At 42.2% G+C, this 22,168-nt stretch overlaps 1 long non-coding RNA gene across 2 annotated transcripts in view; it reads right to left on the bottom strand.

Moving 5' to 3' along the window:
- Gm36595 (predicted gene, 36595) overlaps positions 1-19,249 on the bottom strand; it is a 43,987-nt gene extending 24,738 nt beyond the window's left edge. For both annotated transcript variants that reach the window (NR_152768.1, NR_152769.1), the window contains exons 1-3: positions 19,047-19,249; positions 12,580-12,694; positions 11,457-11,566 (exon numbers count right to left, since the gene is read on the bottom strand). This is a non-coding gene — a long non-coding RNA (predicted gene, 36595). The remainder of the gene's footprint in view (positions 1-11,456; positions 11,567-12,579; positions 12,695-19,046) is intronic.
- Positions 19,250-22,168: the final 2,919 nt, after the last annotated feature.

The raw sequence follows: 22,168 nt of genomic DNA, 5'->3' as shown, positions 1-22,168 counted from the left end.
AGAACATGGGCTGGCACATCCAGATCGACTTTCAACTATCACCCCACACTGCAGAAATATTTTATACATCCAGAGCTGGCAAGATGACTCCTTCCATCACAATGGTTCTAAGGATCCAATTCACGTTGTCAGGCAAGTACCTTTAGCCACTAAGCCTTCTCACCAGACTCCAGTTTGGTTTTTGGAGACAAGATCTTCCGCAGCCCAGGCTGGCCAACAACTTGTTATGTAGCTGAGGATGCTTCCAACTACAAGGCATGTACTGGTGTTTTGTTTTGTTTTCAGTGCTAGAAATTGATTCCAGAGTTTCATGAGTTCTAGGCCAGCAGAGTACCAACTGAGCTACATCCTCCCCACCCCTCCTTTCCCCATTGCCAGCCTTGCCCTGTGTTGATAGAAAGATTTAATTATTGTCCCCCCCCCAAGGGTCAGTGATAATACATTTGTTCCCATGAAAGCACTTATAGATCATCAATTGATAGAAGTGAAAAATAAGAGAAAGAAGGAATTTAAAAATGAAAAAAAAAAGTGAGAAAGGATAATGGGGTGGGGTTAAAGCAACAGCTCCTGGAAGAACAACATAGGAACTAGGCATATCCAACTCCTATGCTCAGCAAGAAAGAAACCGCTGGGCAGAGCACAGTACAATGTGTCATCTAGGATCCTTAAAGCACTACAATGCCCGTTACTAAACAGCCAGGAAGCCTCACCAGAGGCAGGAGGCTCTATGGAACTCAGAGACTCACCAAGATTCAGACCTCTTTGGAAAATTTTGCATATTTTTCTACCACTGGCTGAATTCCACTTTCCTTGCTGTGAGGTGAGTGCTCAAGGCGTCCACCCCTAGAATTAGAGCACACCATTGAGCTTAGTGTGGGAGCCAGTGTGCTGGGAATGGAGGCAGGAGATGTTCAACTTTAAGACCAAGGCCAGCTTGAGCTACCCAGAGAAGCCCTGTTTCAATAGAATATGCTGCCAATGGATTCTCAAGAAGCATCATTTTCAAACATAAAGGATGCAATGCTGCTCCTTGTCTTCTAGATGGGTGAAGTCTCCCCTTCAAGCAACCAGTGCTTCAAATGGTCTTCAAAATATTTTTCCTTTTAATTTAAATTAATTTTCTGTGTACTGGTGATTTTTTTAAACGGATTTATTTATTTTATGTATACGAATACACTGTAGCTGTCTTTAGACACACCAGAAGAGGGCATCAGATCTCATTACAGATAGTTGCAAGCCACCATGTGGTTGCTGGGAATTGAACTCAGGACCTCAGGAAGAGCAGAGGGTGCTCTTAACCTCTGAGCAATCTCTACAGCTCCTGGTGATTTTTTTTTTTATGTCTATGTACCATGTGAGTACGTAGTAACCACAGAGACCAGAAGAGAGTGTTGAGTCCCTCAAAATTAGGGTTACAGGTGGTGGTGAGTTGTCACATGGGTGCTGCAAATCTAGCAAATGCTCTTAACTGCTGAGCCCTATCTCCAGGAAACTACTCCCTGACACACACACACACAAACACACGCACACACATTGGTTTTAATAAAAGACTTTCTGTGAATCCTTAAAAGGGAACAGTCACTGTAAAGATGCATAACTGTGGCAGAGATAATATTGTTTGGAATGGCTCTACAGTGTCCCTTGACCAACATGTAATAAGAAACTTGACACGGGCAAAACATTAAGCCCTATAGCAATCCTGTAGGCAAACTCCAGGCAAACAATCATGGTTTATAACCAGGGGACTTGCACTTTAACTCTAAGGGACCAAACATAAAGTTCATTTTTAAAAACTGATTGTTGTACATGCACTGCTGTTCATTTCGTTGCTGTAGATAGTGGTATTAGTTTCAAAAAAGCTCATCCTACCACTCCAGTGTCAGCTCATGACTGGAAAAGGGTTATGTTTGCTATATCAGTTGAGGGAAACTATTTTGTAAAGGGCTGGGGAGAGAAGCTTCTTTGTCATTGATTTGTGAGGTGCTGAGTACATTTCAGCCTACGTGATTATCCTCTGAAGTTGTCTGGACTGTTACCAGTGGCATGAGACTCCCCAGACGCGATTTATCTCACTAGAGCAATAATTGCAGTTACTTATATTCTACTATTTCAGCATTACCCAGGCAATGTGTGTATAATCAAAATTTCTAACTTTAAAACATGTAGATAGGAAATAATATAGAACCTTATTTATTTTGCACGTTAGTTTGGATCTTCCAACTGACATAACCAAAATAATTAGAAGATAGTGCTATAACAGGAAGTGCTGGGGCTGGAGAGCTGGCTCAGCAGGTTTTTTCTTGGTTTTGGCTTTTTTTTTTTTTTTGTACTTTATTTTGTTTTTTTGAGACTGGGCCTCAGTATGTAGCCTTGACAGACCTTGAACTCAGTATGCCAGTGGTTCTCAACCTTCTTAATGCTGTAACCCTTCAATTCAGGTCCTCATGCTGTGGTGACCCCCTAACCATAAAATTATTTCTATTGCTACTTCAGAATTGTAATTTCATTATGAATTTTAATGGAAATATCTGTGTTTTTTGATGGTCTTAAGTGAGCTTTGGGAAAGGGTTGTTACACCCCTAAAGGGGCTACAACCCACAGGTTAAGAACTGCTGCACTATACAGACTGGGCCAGCCTCAAACCTGTAGAGACCCACCTGCCTCTGGCTCCCAAGTGGTGGGATTAAAACCATGTTTCACCATACCCAGCTGGCTCAGCACTTAAGGCCACCTGCTAGTCTTACAGAGGACCTGGGTTCGGCTTTTAGCACCCACATGCTAGCTCAGAACTTCACATCTGTAACTCCAGTTCTAGAAGATCTGGTGTTTTCTTCTGACCTTCTTGGACCTTAAGTACACACATGGTGCACACACATATGAGCAAGCTAAACACTCACACACATCAAATGAAATAAATGAATCTAATTTTAAATACTGCCGAAACGATGGCATTTTTATGTTTTGTTTTGTTTTTTAACTCAAGGTCTCATGTAGCTGATCTTGAATCTTTTGTCTCTGTGATTCTGTCTTAGACTCTCAAGTTTTATTTTTGCTTTTGAGACTTTGTCTGAGATAACCCAAGCTGACCTTGAAATATGTAACCAAGGCTGGCCTAGGACTCTCCCTTCTTTTGCCTCTACCTCCCAAGTGCAAGAATTACAGATGTGTGGTACCACACCCAGCTAAAATGATTGAACTTAAACATGAATAAAAATAGAGTGGAAGATGACACTCAAATTGGCCTCTTTTCCTAAGATTGAATAGATTTTTGAGACACACAGGGCAGATCTGGTTGTGAAGGGGGCATAAAGAATTAAATGTAAGAAATTTTGATACTGATTATTGAAAGATCAATTGATAGTATAGAATTCATAAATATTTACTTTCTAGTCTTCGGGACATGATATATCCCTTTTAAATATATGTTTAGTACATCAATAGTAAATAGACAATTTACTGAGTGTTTATTCTATGCCAACAGCATCCAATTCATAAACTTGCAACCTGTAGAATAGTACAGAGCCTTACTTTCAAAAGGGTTCTGAACCTGCTTTAATGCATATCTCTTTTCTTAAAATACCTAATCCTCTGGCTAGAGAGATGGCTCAGCAGTTAAGACCACTGACTGCTCTTCCAGAGGTCCTGAGTTCAATTCCCAGCAACCACATGGTGGCTCACAACCATCTGTAATGGCATCTGATACCCTCTTCTGGTGTGTCTGAAGACAGCGACAGTGTACTCACATACATGAAATAAATAAATCTTAAAACAAAACAAAACTAATCATCTTGGGGCAAGAGTGCCTGTGATGATTCCTGTTGATTGTCAACTCAAAAGGATCTAGAATCAATGAGGAGGCTGTCTTAGTTAGGGTTTCTATTACTGTGAAGAGATTAAATGACCAAGGTAACTCTTATTAGGGACATTTAATTGGGGCTGGCTTGCAGCTTCAGAGGTTGAGTGCATTACCATCATGGTGGGAAGCTTGGCATCTTCCAGACAGAGTTGGTTCTAGACAAGGAGACAAGTTCTACACCTTGATCTGAAGGCAGTCAGGAGAAGACTGTCATTCTATGAATCCAGGAGGACAGTCTCAAAGCCCACCCCCCAACACACTTCCTCCAACACGACCACACCTCTTAATAGGGCCACTTGCTGGGCCAAACATATTCAAACCACTACAGAGACAAACCTACAGGTATATCTATGTAGAGTTTCTGGACTGGGCAGACTGAAGTGAGAAAGCTTACCCTAAAGGGAGGAGGCACAATCCCTGCAGGTGAATAAGAGAAAAAAATGATCATCGATCTCTCTTTGTTATATAACCTGCTGCCTCAAGCTCATATGGCTATGCCTTGTCTACCACGATTAAATGTGGTACATTTACACAATGGAATACTACTCAGCTATTAAAAAAAACTGAATTTATGAAATTCCTAGGCAAATGAATGGACCTGGAGGGCATCATCCTGAGTGAGGTAACCCAATCACAAAGGAACTCGCATAATATGTACTCACTGATAAGTGAATATTAGCCCAGAAACTTAGGATATACAAGATAAAAGATACAATTTGCTAAACGCATGAAATTCAAGAAGAACGAAGACCAAAGTGTGGACACTTTGCCCCTTCTTAGAATAGGAAACAAAACACCCATGGAAGGAGTTACAGAGACAAAATTTGGAGCTGTGATGAAAGGATGGACCATCTAGTGATTGCCATATGCAGGGATCCACCCCATAATCAGCTTCCAAACGCTGACACCATTGCATACACTAGCAAGATTTTGCTGAAAGGACCCAGATATAGCTGTCTCTTGTGAGACTATGCCGGGGCCTAGCAAACACAGAAGTGGATGATCACAGTCAGCTATTGGATGGGTCACACGGCCCCCAATGGAGGAGCTAGAGAAATTACCCAAGGAGCTAAAGGGAACTGCAACCCTATAGGTGGAACAACAATATGAACTAACCAGTACCCCGGAGCTCTTGTCTCTAGCTGCATATGTATCAAAAGATGGCCTAGTCGGCCATCACTGCAAAGAGAGGCCCATTGGACTTGCAAACTTTATATGCCCCAGTACAGGGGAACGCCAGGGCCAAAAAGGGGGAGTGGGTGGGTAGTGGATTGGGGGGTGGGTATGGGGGACCTTTGGGATAGCATTGAAAATGTAAACGAGGAAAATAAAAAGAATAAAAAAAATTAAAAAATAAATGATAAAAATCTGAAAAAAAATTAAAAAAAAAATGTTTTCCCTTGAACTGTGAGCCAAATTTACCCCTCTTCCTTTAAATTGCCTTGGTCAAGACTTTTGTCACAACAGTGTTAAAAGTAACTAATCCAGTCCCCACATTTTAATCTTGTATTGAGCTTCACAAATTAAATACCAGATATTGGAAATGTAATCAGCATAAAGGCATGATTCCCTTCCCAGATAACTTCCAAAGAGAGTATAGAAATATAATTTTTAAACCTATAGAATGAATCAAAGCAATGAATTAGACCTGTGATAAAGAAAAGGAGTGAGCTTGTACTTGGAGAATCTCAACTTGCTGAAAAGCGCATGAAACAAAATCTACTACCAGATTAATGATTAACATATATTTCCATTCTCCCATTGCCTCTATCTTGCCATGATGAGAGCTGAAACACAGCAATTTTGTGGCTTATCCCTTCAATTCTGCTGACTTTCAGCACGCGATAGTTAATATACTTAAGGGAAATCTAGGCCATCATAAGCCAGAGCTGTGTCTGTGGTTTCTCTCTGTCCTTGCCTCTGCACATTTTATTTACCATGCTTGAACTTGTGGTAAATAAGGTTGTAATCTGGGGTTTCATCTTTAGTAATGTTCAAACGATGAGTCAAGGAAGAGTTCCATCCCTATCCCTTGTCATGTGAAGTTAAAAAAAAATAATAATAACTCAGCTTGCCGTGGCTTGGGGGAAATGTCTGAGCATATCTGAACTCAGCACTTTGAGCAGTTGGGATTCCTGCAGTATGCTCGGCCAAGATGTCAGGGAGACAATCGTGCTGACATAGTCCATGGGTGTTTGCTGTGGAAGTAACAGAGTAGAAGCAGAAGACATGCCAAAGTCTTGGCCTTCTGGAACCTGGGAGCACAGTGCTTCAGGCAGAGCGTTGTGAGTCAATGCCTTCCTGCTCAGAACATGTTTTTCTGGATAGTCTAAGACAGCTGACTTTTCTTCAGACATTAATACTGAGTCTGAGAGTTTCAGGATAACATTTCAAGTGGCCAAACTAAGACCTTCAATACACTCTGAGATGTCTCTTAGCCTCTGACTTCTGTTCTCTCTACAACCCCAGATGTTTTTCGATATGTTTTGTTGAACCTATAGTCTTTGATATGTAGTTTTACACTTATGTAACCTTAATACCAGATATAACCTGACTATGGCTGGAAGAAGACTAAATGTCTATCTGGCATGGATTCATTGACTGCCTCCCTCCCTGTCCAAGACAGCTTTGTTACATTTATCCACAGCCCACGTCAACTTAGACCATATGACAGGAAGGATGGGAAGTCAGCAAATCTACAAAACAGAGATAGGTGCTAAGTCCACCCTGCAAAACAGCAAATGCATTGAGAAAGAGATATCTTAAAAGGAAGAGAATTCAGGCATGACCTCTGGGAGTCATCATAAATTTACTCTGTTTACAGCTGAGCTATAAATTCTTAGCACGTTACATATGAAACCAGGACTGGTACATGTGTTTGTGTAGAGTCATAACCCTATCATTTGAGAACTGAGGCAGGACAAGCAGAAGTTCTGGGTTATCTTCAGCCACAGAGTGAATTTGAAGCCAGCCTGGGCTGTGAGTCCTGGCAGGGCAGTTTTTCTCAACCTGTGGGTCGCCACCCCTTTGATGGGGTCAAACAACCATTTCACAGGGGTTGCCTAAGAACATTAGAAAACACAGAGACTTACATTATGATTCACAACAGTAGCAAAGTTACAGTTATGAAGTAGCAACAAAAATAACTTACTGGGGGTCACCACAATAAGAGGAACTGTATTAAAGGGTCACAGCATTAAAAAGGCTGAAAACCACTGCTGTAGGGAATGAAGAAAGTCTGGAGTAAGTGAATGTGTGTTGCTAATGTGGGCAGAGCCATGACAAGAACTCCAAGACTTCAGACTCATGGCTAATCTATTTCTCCATGTGAACCAGGCTCAAAACAGCGGCAGAATTTTCCTTGGGACTCCAAGTGTTCGTGTTAATGGATGATTGACCAGAGTGTGCAAATGCCCCGGCAACTTCAGCTTTCTCCTCCTCTTGGATGTTTAAAGCCTGAGAGTGCTCATCTATAGAAACCTCCTACTGAGACTAGCTAACCCCTCCCCCGTGCTATACCTAATAAGTACCATGAGGCTCTAAGTTGAGAATAACAGCAAGTGCCTTCTATCAGAGGTAGCAGACACCCACCTAATCCCAGCATTCCTGTACATGTGTCTGTCCTGTCTTCATTTACTTGAACCTCTAGTCAAGTTTGTAGGACCCAGACTTAAAGGGATGTTGTAAGACCCTGTTTCCAAAAACAAAACAAATGTCATAATAAAACAAAACAAAACACACACACATGCCACTGCATTCCTGGGAATACAACAGGATTTAAAATAAAGCTAGATCTCTAAAATGACCTCATTCAGGCCAAATTTTGTTTTCCCAATCTATACAATGTTCTAAAGTGTATTTTAGGTCCAGTATAAGGGGCCCTTGAAGTCAAGGCACTAAATGGGGCATGAATAAGATCAAGTGAAAATGATATAGGAAAGCCAACATGGTGGTGCACACCTGTAATCCCAGCAATCCAGAGGTACAGGTACAAAGCCAGTGTGTGAGGTCAATACCAGCCTGGGCTCAGCCTGAGACGATTTCTCAAAACCAGAATTAAATCAAGTGAGGGGGTATGGTGTGGGAAGAAACCTTCATAAAACAAGTCCTCAACTATGTGAGACCTTGTTTCAAAACAATAATACTAGGAGCTAGGTAGCCATCAAGTAAATTGCACATCACATGAGGACCGGAGTTTGGATCTTTAGCACACATGCAAAGGGCAGGTAGGAATGGCAGCCCACCTATAAATCCAGTGTTCTGAAGGTAGAGACAGGAGATCCCTAGAGCAAGCTAGCTAACTATGCCAGCCAGAATGGCGTGTCTGGGTTTAACTGACAGACTACCTCAGGAATGGTAGAGAGTAATCAGGGAAAACTTCTAAAATCAGTTTCAGGCATATACATACACATGCACAATCATACATACACATGAACATACATACATATACATGAACATACATACATACATATAAACACACCAGCAGACACATGTGTGCTGACACACTTGCAAATATGCATACATACACATGCAAAAAATAAATAGACAAAATTTAATAAAAAGAAAAAAAACCCTTTTAGGCCAGTTATGGTGACACATGCCTTTACCTCTCGATGCTCCTTTAATTCTAGCACTCTGGAGGCAGAGGCAGGCAGATCTCTATACAGTCAATTTCAGGCCAGCCAGAGATACAGAATGAATACAGTGGTTTGAATAAGAATAGTCCCAGGGGCTGACGAGATGGCTCAGTGGTTAAGAGCAGTGACTGCTCTTCCGAAGGTCCCGAGTTCAAATCCCAGCAACCACATGGTGGCTCACAACCATCCATAACGAAATCTGGTGCCCTCTTCTGGAGTGTCTGAGGACAGCTACAGTATACTTACATATGATAAATAAATAAACAAACAAACAAACTTTAAAAAAAAAAAAAAAGAATGGCTCTGAAAGGATTAGGGGGTGTGGCCTTATTGGAGAAAGTGTATCACTGAATGTGGGCTTTGAGGTTTCAGAAGCTCAAGCCAGGCCCAGTGGTTCTTTCTTCTTCTTGCTGCCTGCTGCTCCCTATATAGAACTCTGAGCTACTTCTCCAGCACCATGTCCACTGAATGCCACCATGCTCCCCACCATAATGACAATGGAAACCTCTGAAACTTTAAACCAGCTCCAATTAAATGTTTTTATTTATAAGATTTGCTGTAGTCATGGTGTCTCTTCCCAGCCACAGGACACTGACTAAATCAGAGACCTTCTCTAACAATAACAACAACAATAACAACAACAATAATAATAATAATAAATCCTTTAAAAAGTTTTGAAGATATTGAGGATTTAACGCTATGGTAAATAGCAAGAACAAAGCCCTAGATTTAGTCCACAGCAGAAAGAGAATCAGACAGAGACAAAGGAACAAGGGAGGTTAGTGATACAACTCAGCGGATGGGGTATTTTGCTTAACAAGCACAATGCTCTAGATTCATTCCCAGCGCCAGATAAGACTGGGAAGGGTGGTAGACCCCTGAGACCCCAGCATGTGGGAGCTAGAGGTAGAAGGAACAAAAACTCAAGGCCATTCTCAGAGGGTAAGGGGCCAACCTGGGCTACATGAGACCAGTCTTTAAAATTTCCAGTCCAAGTGCCTATTCTAACGGTGTAGAAGCTCAGGGACCAAGGCAGTGGTAGTGCATACCTTTAATCCAAGCACTTGTCAGATAGAAGCAGGCAAATCTCTGAATTCTAAACCAGCCTAGTCTACAGAGACAGTTACAGGATAGCCAGGGCTACATAGAAAAACTTTGTCTGGAGAAAGAGAGAAAGAGAGAAAGAAAGAGAGAGAGAGAGAGCGCGCTTACTAAGTTATATAGTCTTTTGGTGTGTAGTATATTTTATTTATTTACAATTTTTTACATGATACAGTATATTTAAAGAAAAAAATTAAAAAGCAAGCCAACAAAGGTTTGTTTTCTTTTTCTTTTCTTTTATATCAGCCCAGGAATTCTAAATCTCTCTACATGCAGAGCATATCTTTATTCTAGTATAGGGCTTTGCTTCCAAACAGAATTCACTGACAAAGTTTCTGGTGTATAAGTAACTGTAGTTCCTTAATTATCTTGGTGAACTTTTGTAGCTTCCTGTTGGGAACTCCAGATGTGTTCCCAGAAGTGGACTCAGAGGGCTTTGTGCCGGGGGGTGGAGTGTGGGTGGGGGGTGGTAGAGCTGGTCTAGAACCAAACCCATGGCTTCATACATTAGGTCAGAGCTCTACCACAAAACTACATCCCCAGGCCTAGTATACATGACTCATTTTCTTTAGGCAGGAAGAATTAGGGTGGGTAAGGAAGGCAGAGGCTGGAGACCCCGCACCTGACTGCCCAGGACTACTTGCTAAAACCTACACAGAACCGCTGCTCAAGTCTCCCTACTCCACAGTGACGTCACTTTCATCAAGGGCCACCACACACACACACACACACACACACACACACTGAATCACGATGTGGGCAGGGCCAACGCTGAGACTCTCCTTTTGGTACATTAAAAGCTCTCAATTGTTTCTTGATCATATTTACACACTGCTCCATCCCACCTACTCTCTTTATTCTTCTCAAATCTCCTCCCCCCCCTCCATTTCCCTCCCCTTCTCTCTCTTCCCTCTTAAGATGGGTATTGTAGTACATGAAATCCAGGAGGTGAGTTGAGTCCAGCCTGGGCTACACAGTATCAGTCTCAAACAAAACAAAGCAAAACAACCCCCCCCCCCCAAAGGACTGAGGTATAGCTCCATTTGTTGAATGTTTGTGAGACAAGCAAAGGCCCTGGCTTTGAGCCCCAATACACTGTAAATCTAGGAGTATTTACTCAGGCCTGTAATTCCTGGGAGGTAGAGGCAGAGGGTCAGAAATTCAAGGTTAATCTCAGCTACATACAGAGTTTCAAGGCAACCGGGCTATAGGACAACACTTCTAAAAAGCCCAGCGAATAAAGCCTGTGAGACGGCTTTTCCGGCCTCCGCCCTTCCACTTTTTTTTTTTTTTTTTTTTTTTAAAGATATGGTTGTTTTTAAACTGTTCCGGGTCCCAGCTCTGTCACCACCTCCTGTCCTTTGTATATCCTTCATTCTCAGTTCTCAAAAAGTCTGTCTTATTTCTGCTAAACAAGATCAGCATGAAAGTTTAAAAGACAAACGTCTGGGCACACAGCCTCAGCCTGGAACCACATGGCCAGCGAGCCCTTCCGCCCCTAGCCATAACTTTATCAGCTAAGTTAAAAATATGGTGAGGATTGTATTTACATAAAAAGTCCAGAGTTTGTCTGAAATGTCAACAAAGCGAGCATCAGTTAGAATGACATCCTGTCCTGCACCTTCATCTGTTAGATAAACTGACTCTTCAGCTTGTCCAAACCAGGGGATTTAAATAGAGTCCATAGCGGAAACACATCGAACTTAGAACAAGTTTTCACTCAGCTACATTTTTATTTTTTAAACTTTGAAGAAAACCACGTGCCTCCCTTGCCTTCTCCTCTGCCCTAAAATCCCCACCACCAGACTCAGTCCTGCCCAAAGCTGATAGCACAGCTCTGAGGGGTGGCAGAGATAGCAAACCTGGAACTGCCTCCAACAGCACAGGTCAACATTCAGCTACAGCTTGAATAGTCTCCAGGGCACACCCTTAAAGTCACACAGAAGGCTCCATCATTCCGGATTGTCAGCTCCTAAAGGAGAATCAGGTGGAACACTCCAATCAAACACAAAAGATGAGGAACATTTTTCAGAAGCTTCATGATGTACCAAAGTAAAAGCCAACGTGTTAAATTAATGCTTCCACCTATTGTTAAAGTATGTCTTAAGGTCTTTGTTTTAAATGCCAGTTTGTGTGTTGATTTGTAAGTAATTGTAAGTATCAAGGATTTGGTTAACAGTAACAATCATTTTATTGTTAATGTTCTATAGCACCCTTTATTTTTTGTTCACTTTATTCTAAATTTTTGTTTGTTGGTCATTTGGTTGGTTGGATTTTCAAAAACAGGACATCTCTGTGTGACCCTGGCCCTGCCAGAACTCATGCTGTAGAGCAGGCTGGCCTCCAACCCAGAGATTAGCCTGCCTCTGCCTCTTAAGTGCTGGAGTTAAAGGTATGTGGCACCACTGCCTGGTTTATTTTGATTTCTTGAGACAGGATCTCGCTATATAGCATCCACTAGCCTAAACTTCACTATGTTGGGCCAAGCTGGTCTTACATTCACAGGGATTCCCCTGCCTCTGCTTTACAAGTGCTGGGGTTAAAGGCACATTCTAATATGCATGGAGTATCTTTTTTCAGTTTGTACAGCTATTGATAATTTACACATTAAATATCTCTACACAAGTATGCCCTCAAAATGGCCGGTCTTTGTGAATAGCTATTATCTCTCTCAGAGGCAAGCTTGGCTGTGCCCTCTACTACTATTATTCCTAGCTACTCCAGAAGCTGAAGTGAGAGTGCCAAGCATCTGAGGGCCACTTTGGCAATATATACAGACTCTGTCACAATAGAAAAAAAAATATACTGTGACATAATTTTATCCACATATATCCTATGAGGTGAACTATCCTGCTCTGTAAATAAGGCAATGTTTTCCTTCTTACTTCTTGGTGTTAGAACATTGAAATTTTAAACTAGCTTCAGGTCTTCCAAGATAGGAAATTTCTTAATAAAGTGCATCGTCCACATACCCTCAAAACTTACCCTCAAGGTTTTAAGCTCAGCAAGATGTCACACGCCTGTAAGTGCAGCACTTGGAACATGGAGGTTTGAGGATCCCGACTTCAAGGGTGTCACTGGCTACTACAGGAATCTCTGCCTTAAAAAGAAAAGGATTAGCCAAGCATGGTGGTGTAGACCTTTACTCTCAGCACTCAGGAGGCCAAGAGGGGCAGAGAGATCTCTGGGAGTTTAAAGTCAATCTGGTCTACACTGTTAGTTCCAAGGTACCTGTGCTTACACAATGAGACCTTGTCTCAACGAAAGGAGGAAGAGGAGTAGGGAGAGGGAAGGAAGGAAGGAAGAAGAGAAGAAGGGGAAGAGAGAAGAAGGGAGGAAAGAAGGAAGAAACCCTCCCTGCAAATGCCTGTAACACCAGCTCTGTAAAGTATTCAGTGACCAGACTGACCAGCTCACGCACGTGCGTACACACAAGCAACCACGTAGAAGTAAAAGCAAATCTTACGTTTCTTGGTCCCTAATTTTTTTTCATCTTCTATTAAATAACAATGCAAGGTTCTATGGTCAGAGTGAATTTTCCTTATTTCAAGGACTTCTTCACTCAAATCATCAGGAATTATACTTTTTTCTATAGGTTTTTTTTTTTTTGTATTTTTGTTTGTTTGTTTGTTTGTTTTTGGTTGGTTGGTTTTTGGGTTTTGGGTTTTTTGTTTTTTTTTAATGTTCTTTAATCCCAATCTAAAGCCCATCTACAGAATGATGTGAACTTTGGGCCCGGAATGTGATAAGAGACACATAAAGAGGATCCTGAAGAAGTGTTCTGCCACTTAGGAGGAGCTGAAAACATTTTCAACTTTTCTGACTTGCAATGAAGTTAAAGTTATGTGAAGAAGGTAAGCCAAACTGAGGCGGGGTTGGTTTTTTTTTTTTTGGGGGGGGGGGGGTTGGGCGGAGGCAAGGACTGGAGTGCAGACGACTAAAGGTGGCTGGAAAACGTAGGAAAAACAGGAGGAGGAGGATGGGAAATAACGGCTGTGGTTTCCTCGAACATTCAGCCCACGTTCCTTGTGCAGTGGTCCTTGGGGTTTGTTTGAGGCGTTTGTAACTGTTTTTAGGGACAAGGTCTCTGACTGGCCTGGAAATTGCTACAGAAAGGAAACTTCTGGCGGTCCTCCCAACTCAGCCTGAAAAGGTTTGATAAGATTTTTTTTCGTGACGCAATAAATTAAATGTGGAGCAGCGTGCTTCCATTCGAGTAGCGTGCTTCCATCCCTTTGAGCTGTGAGCCAAAAGGAAGAGATAGAGAAAGGAAACAGAAGGCAGAAACCTCAAAAGGTGCAAAAGTAAAATTTAAATCATTAGGAAGAAGAAGAGAAAAAGGAGAAAAGCCTAGAAAACCTTTCAAGGGCGTGACTTTGGCACCGCTTTAATTGTAAAATATGATTAATGAATGTGACAGAATTTGGAGAACTTAAAAGTACAAATTGTTTACAGCCCTCATCCAGCCAGGACTTCTGGCTAAATCTGTAACTGCTGAAAATTTCTCCCCTGACTTCTTCTTAATCTTCAGCCAAGTGTCCATTTCCTTTTGCTCTTAAAACCAGATTAATGACGTTTTAATTTTTACATTATCTCTCTCTTTTTCTCTTACCTACAGTTTTAGAAGCAGATTTATCTACTCAATAAATTTCCATTGAATGGGGTCCAGGAAAAAGGAACATAAACCAGAGGAAGAGATTCTCTGCGCTGCCTCAGTCGCACGTGGTTTCTTAAGGATCCAAACTATTTGTCTCATTGATACATCTACTGCAGGCCAGCAACATGGCTTGGTGGGTGAATGGTCTTGCGGCCAAAGCTAATGGCATGGGTTTGACCCCTCAGCACGCACAGTGGAAAAAGAAAACTGACTCCTCTACTTGTCCTCTGACCCTCACAAGGAGTAGCAAGTACACACACTCACACACAGTGGTGACACACATACTTCTAAATGTCTACTTAGTTAATCCCCACCATAATGAAAGCTCTTTGATCAGTCAGTAAGCATTTCATGACCTATTCCTCCACTGAGCAAACCCAAAGATACAATATTATCTCACTGAAACGTTGAATTTGAACTTCAAATTCATCTTTGCTGAGGACTAAAATTACTCTGTCTTACTTAGCCTCCACGGGAGAAACACTAGTGTGTCATAACAAAATAGTTTAATATTTTGAAAGCTGTTACAACATTGCTTTTCAAAAATAGACCAAATGAATGTACCTGTTTGCTTCAGTGTCACTGTGACTGTAGATATTATTAAAGACTAACTCATTTTTAGAACAATACAGACAGGTCACAGTGGCTACTGTCTCTAGTTATTTCATGGGTTATATTTGGGTTTGTTTGTAGGTTGATTCATTTTGTTAAGATTTTTTTTTTTTTCTGGAGGTCCTACCCAAGACTTTACATTTCTAGTCAGTGTTCCACCACTGAGCTATATCCCAGACCTATATTTTATTTATTTTCTTATTTGTGTGTTTGTGTGTGTGTGGCATGTGCTTTATGTATGTTGTGTGTGCATCTGAGTGCATTTTTTTAGCTATGTGCACACACGTGGAGGCCAGAGTGGGAGTTTATTTTCTTCTGTTGCTCTCCTGCTTTACGTTTGAGACAAAGTCTCCTACCAAACAGAAATTTGCCCTTTTTGGTAGGCTGCCTGGATAGCTAGCTTTTAGAATCTGTACACCCTCCTTTCTCAGTACAGGGGCTATGGGCACAAGCAGCCATGCCCAGTTTTTCTTGTGTGTAGGCATAGGGATTCTGTACTGACTAGTTTTGTGTCAACTTGACACAGGCTGGAGTTATCAAAAAGAAAGGAGCTTCAATTGGGGAAGTGCCTCCATGAGATCCAGCTGTAAGGCATTTCCTCAATTAGTGATCAAGGGAGAAAGGCCCTTGTGGGTGGTGCCATCTCTGGGCTGGTAGTCTTGGTTCTATAAGAGAGCAGGCTGAGCAAGCCAGGGGAAGCAAGCCAGTAAAGAACATCCCTCCATGGCCTCTGCATCAGCTCCTGCTTCCTGACCTGCTTGAGTTCCAGTCTTGACTTCCTTGGTGATCAACAGCAATGTGGAAATGTAAGCTGAATAAACCCTTTCCTCCCCAGTTTGCTTCTTGGTCATGGTGTTTGTGCAGGGATAGAAACCCTGACTAAGACAGATTCAAACCCAGGACCTCTCACTTTCAGAGCAAACACTCTCAGTCACTGAGACTTGTTCCCAGCCCCCTATGTTTTATTTATTTCCATCACTGTATATGGTGGAATGCTTATATTTAGGAAGGATTTCAAACAGCCCTATTGACCTACTGAAATATTTGTTCTAATTATTTTTATTAAATTCTCCAATTCCCTAACCTTTCCTGAACACTGAGGAGATCCTTCATACATGGAGGAGATTACGCTGCTTATTAAAAATGGTCTCAGCCGGGCGTGGTGGTGCACTTGGGAGGCAGAGGCAGGTGGATTTCTGAGTTCGAGGCGAGCCTGGTCTACAGAGTGAGTTCCAGGACAGCCAGGGCTACACAGAGAAACCCTGTCCAAAAAAAAAAAAAAAAATGGTCTCACGTAATTGACAAGACCTTCGGGGACTGATGAAGTCAGCTTTGTAGGTGCTAGTTCTTCTCCTCCAGTGCCTGTTGGCTTTACATTTTCCAAACTCTCCCATGCTTAAGTCACTCGTTCATCTTTCACCATCAATTTTTAATGAGGCCCTGTTCCATCCATTGACTCGTTTTGCCTCCAGGCAGTGGAAGAGGTCATGGTTGAGATGGTTCATTGTTTCTGAAGCTCTGCAGAGACACATTTTATGAAGCACAGAATGTCCTACACAGGAGTGACTTGGTCATTTTGAGCTCACCAAGTATCTCATAGCTATGGTTCGAGGTTGTGTTGTTCTGAGAAACAGAACCTTGGCGATCTTTAATGAACTGCCTATTCTCCAGTGTTTTCTGGCTTCTGTTGGGCTCAGAAATATCTAAATAAACATCACTTCATAATGAAGCCACATGGAAATCAACATGACTTTACACACATATCACTCTTTGGTTGAAAACCTAAGAAAATGATGATCTAATGGAACATTATTAAAGGAGGAATGTTTTAAAACAAAAACCTCAGAAGGAACTAAGGAAATTTTTGATTAAGAATGTTAGCAGCTGTTGTTCAAATTCTAGGCTAGCATGCAGGAGATCCTGGATCTGCCCCTGCATCAAAAAATAAAAATTAAAACCAGAGTGGTAGTACACAGGTCTGCCTACAATCCTAGTTGGAAGGGGACCAGGAATTCAAGGTAAGCCTCAGCCAGTTCCTGGTCAACCTGGGTGGGCTAAATGAGACCCTGTCTCACAAAAGAACAAGGAGCCACAGTGGCCCACAAATTAATCACAGCACAACTTTAACCTCAGCAAGCAAGCTGACAGTGGCAGGAAGATCTCTGTGAATTCCTCACCACCCCAGACTGCACAATAAGAACCTGTCTCATAAAAATAAGTAAATAAAAGAACTAGGGAATTTTCTTATCCAGAACCTTTATTTTAACGGATGTAGAGAGACGGAGTTTCAAAACAAACCATTTGTATGTTATGTCTCCTGTGTCTATTCAAGAAGAGAAGTTCAAGGAAATCTGCCAGGTATTTTAAATAAACACGGCTGGTCAATGTCGCTATACCAGAACAAGCCACCTCTCAAGAGACTCTCTATTCCTGGTAGGGGAAAAAAATGCCTTTTATATCCCCAAAAGTAAACTCCCTTATGCAAATTATAAATTCTACTCATTAAAAGAGCTGAGCTACCAAAAGAAAAAAAGAATACACAAAATGTATAACCTTAATATCCATTTAGAAGATGAAAGAACATATTCTGTATATGTGCTAAGCCACCATTAGCTACTGTTCTAGTAGGAAGCAAAAATGTGCCCTTTGCACTCTTGGTTGGAATACTTGGTCCCCAGCTCATCACATTGTTTTGGGAAGTTTGAAAATCTTTGCGATACAGAGCCTAGCAAGTGGATGTATGCGTGTTATTAAAGGTAGGCTATTAGCCCTGTCTCCCAATACATCCAGAAGTGATGAGCCTCTCTGCCTCATGCTCCTGCTGCCACAAACTTCCATGTGCCTTACCTACGGTGCCCAATGGAAACTGAGGCAAAATAATCATCTCATTCCTTAAGTTGCTTCTATCAAGTAATTTATCAGAACAAGGAAGAGTAATTAGTACAGCTATATAATGCTTTAAGAGAAAAAAAAACATACATTAAAAGTATCAGGCTACTGAGCACTGTGCTCCTGTAGTTTTGCCGTAGGATATGAATATGAGAATGCCTTCAATAGGGGTATCTTGGGACAGTGAGATGGTTCAGTGGCTAAGGGCATTTGCTTCCCTTACACATTAGCCAAGGACCTGAATTCAATCCCCAAGACTCAGATGGTGGGAGAGAACCAATTCCTTCAGGCTGTTCTCTGACCCCATGGCATCCCCTCCTCCCCATACACACAATAAATAGAATGAGAGATGATAGCTATATGATAAGTATATAAGTGGAGAGAGAGAGAGAGAGAGAGAGAGAGAGAATTAAAATTGAAAGGCGTCTCTGAAGGGCCTCTCTTTAATAAACAATATTTAAATGAGGGTGTCTTGCTCTCACTGAATATTAAACGCCAATCTGCTATGAACTGTATGAACGTTATTTCACTAAACACTAAAGGACCTGCACAGGAATAGTTCTTACCTTATAGACTAGAAACTAAGCTGAGACCAGCCACAGAGCTGCTGCTAGGGTAACAGACATGAGCCCCCAGGCCCAGTTATTTTTTAACCTCTTGGTCTCCTATTCTAGGATCTGAGTCTCTGAAGACAGGTGTTCTCTTATTAGGCCCCAGTACAACTTGCACACTTGCTCTCTAAGGAGCAGGTTCTGAGTGACAGCTGAGCAAACTGACCTGAGGTCTGGAAAGAGTGTATAAAATCTTAAAATGAGCCTAGATAGCTCCCTAAATAATTTTTGGGTGACTCTCACATCGCCGACGTTAAATCAAAATCATTTGCTCTTCGAGAACAGCAAAATCCTGAAGGAAGGCAAAATGAAGAATGTATACACACACACACCCTCACACGCCCTGGAAGGAATCTCCTCCTGTTGATAACAAGGGAATGTTCCTTGTTGGTGATTAACTTCCCTGCACAATTCCCTCTAACGGGTAAAATGTAATACTAGTCAGGGAATAATATAATATCTTGATAGTTATATGAAAATGTGGCCAAGGATTAAAGTTATCCTTCGCATCAGAACACTACAGCTTTCAAGTGCAAACACTTGGAAGGAATATGGCTATCAATCACAGCTGAGCTTAGCCGCTGTAGCTTTGTCTTATCCAGAAGTAGCTACTGAAGCAGGGCTTCGCCATCCTGAGAAGGGCATCTTCTCAAACGTAAATCAACGTGTTCTACGTGTGGTACCTGGTTTGCTTGTTAGACTGGCTGTTTCTGGGACTCCTTCGGGGTCCTGATGATTCAGAAATGCTCTTTAACGTCTGATGTGAACCTTTCGTGTCCTGATTCCGGTGGGTCATCTCTTCAGGCTAACCCAGACTAGCCAGAGTCCGCGCCTACTACCAGCTCCTGTTTTTTCTGGGGTCTGCCTCCCAGGCCAGCTGCAGACTGTCTCAAACCACCGAAACGCAGTTTCAAGTTACAGCCTAAAGGCAGACTTTCAAATTACTGCAGGCTGCCGCTATTTCCCCTGGAATGTTTGGATCCACCGAGCATGTTAATCGCAACCCCAGACAACCGAGCGAAACGCCTGCAGAGCAACCTTCCACATGCATTCGCTCTGTCTGAACTGGGAACAAGCCCTCCCAACTCTTATTTTCCTCTCTCCTTCCTTAGCCTGTGCTACAGCCCCAGAGAGGCAGCTGCTCCTCTCCTCTGTTTGTCACCATGAGTTGCCCAGTCCTGGCCCTTTGATGCCACCCTCACTGTCAGACAATCTCTCCTTCACGGAGTCTCTTGCCACCTCCCTGCCTTCATTCGCAGCCCTGCCTTCATTCGCAGAATTCTCCCAAGGTGACCGCTTTCTCCACTGCTCATCACCACCTAGTCAACAGAACTCAGCAACCTTTACTTCCTCTCCTCCTCCTCCTCCTCCTCCTCCTCCTCCTCCTCCTCCTCCTCCTCCTCCTCCTCTTTCTTCTCCATAGAGGTTCCATTGTTTGGCTGGCGAGCATTTTCCTCCTCAGGTACCTCATTCTTATGATTCACTCCCTTATTTATTCATCCAACACATTTACTGGGTATTTAATGGGTGCTACATCCAGGGAACAAAAGATGGATGATAAGCTAGTCATTTTTATTCTAAATAAATGCAGACAGTGTTGTAACAATTACAACCACCATGTTAGACCCTTGGAATGTTGTTGTTTTGTTTTTAATTAGGTTTTGCTTGTTTGTTTTGTTTTTGTTTTTGAGACAGGGTTTTGTTTTTTTGTTTGTTTGTTTTTTGTTTTTTTTTTCTGTGCATCCTGGCTTTCTTGGAATTCACTTTGTAGACCAGACTGACCTTGAACATTGAGATCCACCTGTCTCTGCTGGGATGAAAGGCATGGGCCACCACACCCAGCCTTTAATTCGATTTTTATTTACTTTTAAAAAAGTGCAGTCAGTTCTCCTCTCTCACCCTGTGGGTTCTGGGGATGTAACAATCCCTCAGGCTTGGGAGCAGGAGTCTTTACCTTCTTTTGTTTTGTCATCCTTTTAAAAAAATAATTTATCTTATTCTATGTGTATGAGTGTTCTATCTATACATATGTATGTACACCACATGCTTGATTGGTATCCAAAGAGGCGCTGGATGCTCTGGGACTGGAAGTGCATCCAGCTGTGAACTGACACTCAGATGCTGGGAATCAAGCCTGGGTCCTCTAGAGGAGCGGCAGGCACTCTTCACCACCAAGTTATCCCCAGCCCCCACTCTTGTATTGGAGATAGGGTCTCAAGTAGCTCAGGTTACCCATGAACTTCTGATGGTCCAGCCTCTACCTCCCAAACATAGTTAGTTCAGGCATGAACCATCATTCCTGACTTTTGTTTGTTTGTTTGGTTGGTTGTTTTTTGTTTTTTTTTTTTCTCGAGACAGGGTTTCTCTGTGTAGCCCTGGCTGTCCTGGAACTCACTCTGTAGACCAGGCTGGCCTCGAATTGAGAAATCCGCCTGCCTCTGCCTTCCAAGTGCTGGGATTAAAGGCGTGTGCCACCACGCCCGGCTCACACCTGACTTTTATCTTTATTTTTGTTTGTTTGTTAGTTTGGGGTTTTGTGAATCAAGGTCCTGATATGTAGTTCTGGCTGTTCTTGAACTCACTCTGTAGGACAGGCTGACCTCAAACTGGACTCAATTTCACAAAGATTTCCTGCCACTGCCTCCAGAGTGTTGGGATTAAAATCATATACTACCACACCCTAAGATTTATTTATTTCAATTTTAATTAGGTGTTAACAAATGTTACTAATATTATAATATATTATTGATATGTTAATAACACATGAATGTTATTGATATGTATTGATGTATGTGGCATTAGATCCCTCTGGACCTCTAGATTCAGGTGCTTGTGACCTTCCGATGGGTGCTGGGAATTAAACTCAGTCCTCTGACAGAGCAGTACTAAACTGTGTCTCCAACCTCCTTTTGAAATAAGATTTTCCCACAAAGCCCAGGCTGGTCTCAAACCACACAGCCCCAGCAGGCAGAGACCACAGAATCAGGTGTTCATGCTAGTCAAGAGAATAGTCTTAATGTGTGCTAATATTTTACTATGCTACTCTGCTAATAAAAGAAGGAAGGAAGGAAGGAAGGAAGGAAGGAAGGAAGGAAGGAAGGAAGGAAGGAAGGAGAAAAGCAAATTGACTTATAGTGGAAAAAGACCGATTTCAGCATTGAGGGAAGAGAGGAGAATCAAGAACTCAAGGCCAGCCTCTTCAGAAGATGAGTTAAACACCAACCCGGGCTACAAGAGACTTTGTCTCTCCAGCAAAACAGAAAGGCAAATTGGTCATGAGAAAGCCACTGGCTTTGTAAGGTGGAGGAGAAGAAGACAGAACAGTAGAATAAACACCTGCTCTATTAGCACGCATTGGTTGCCTTGTCTTTGGCAGGAATCAGCAAAGGGAACAAACAGCATTGTATAACTGAAGCACACATGCTTGAGAAATTTGACTTTCTTTTTAATCCTGATTCCTCGGAAGTTCAGATCAGTTTAATTCTGATGACAAATTTGGGCACAAAGGACTTTTTCTCCCCACTCCCAACCACAGACCCCCCTCCCCCCATTTCTCTTTTTAGACAAAGAACAGAGGGAAAGTCATGCAAGCTAACCTTCCAGGTTGCCTAGCTCTGAGGAGGAAAGGGTCCTAGCAAAGACGGAAGTCCCCGTGGTTCTTTTGTCAGAGGGGATGAAAACTTCACCAGCAAGATCTCTCTCTTTACTCAGCACTGACCCAGTGAGAGCAGCCAATCAAAGTGTGAAGGGCTGCAGGTTTCAAATGCAGCCTTTGCCTTCCGTTACTTCTTGTCCTTTTGGTGGG

This window comes from Mus musculus, chromosome 10 (genome assembly GCF_000001635.26).
Source record: "Mus musculus strain C57BL/6J chromosome 10, GRCm38.p6 C57BL/6J".
NCBI classification, from domain to species: Eukaryota; Metazoa; Chordata; class Mammalia; order Rodentia; family Muridae; genus Mus; species Mus musculus.
This window is presented reverse-complemented; position numbering and strand designations above follow the sequence as displayed.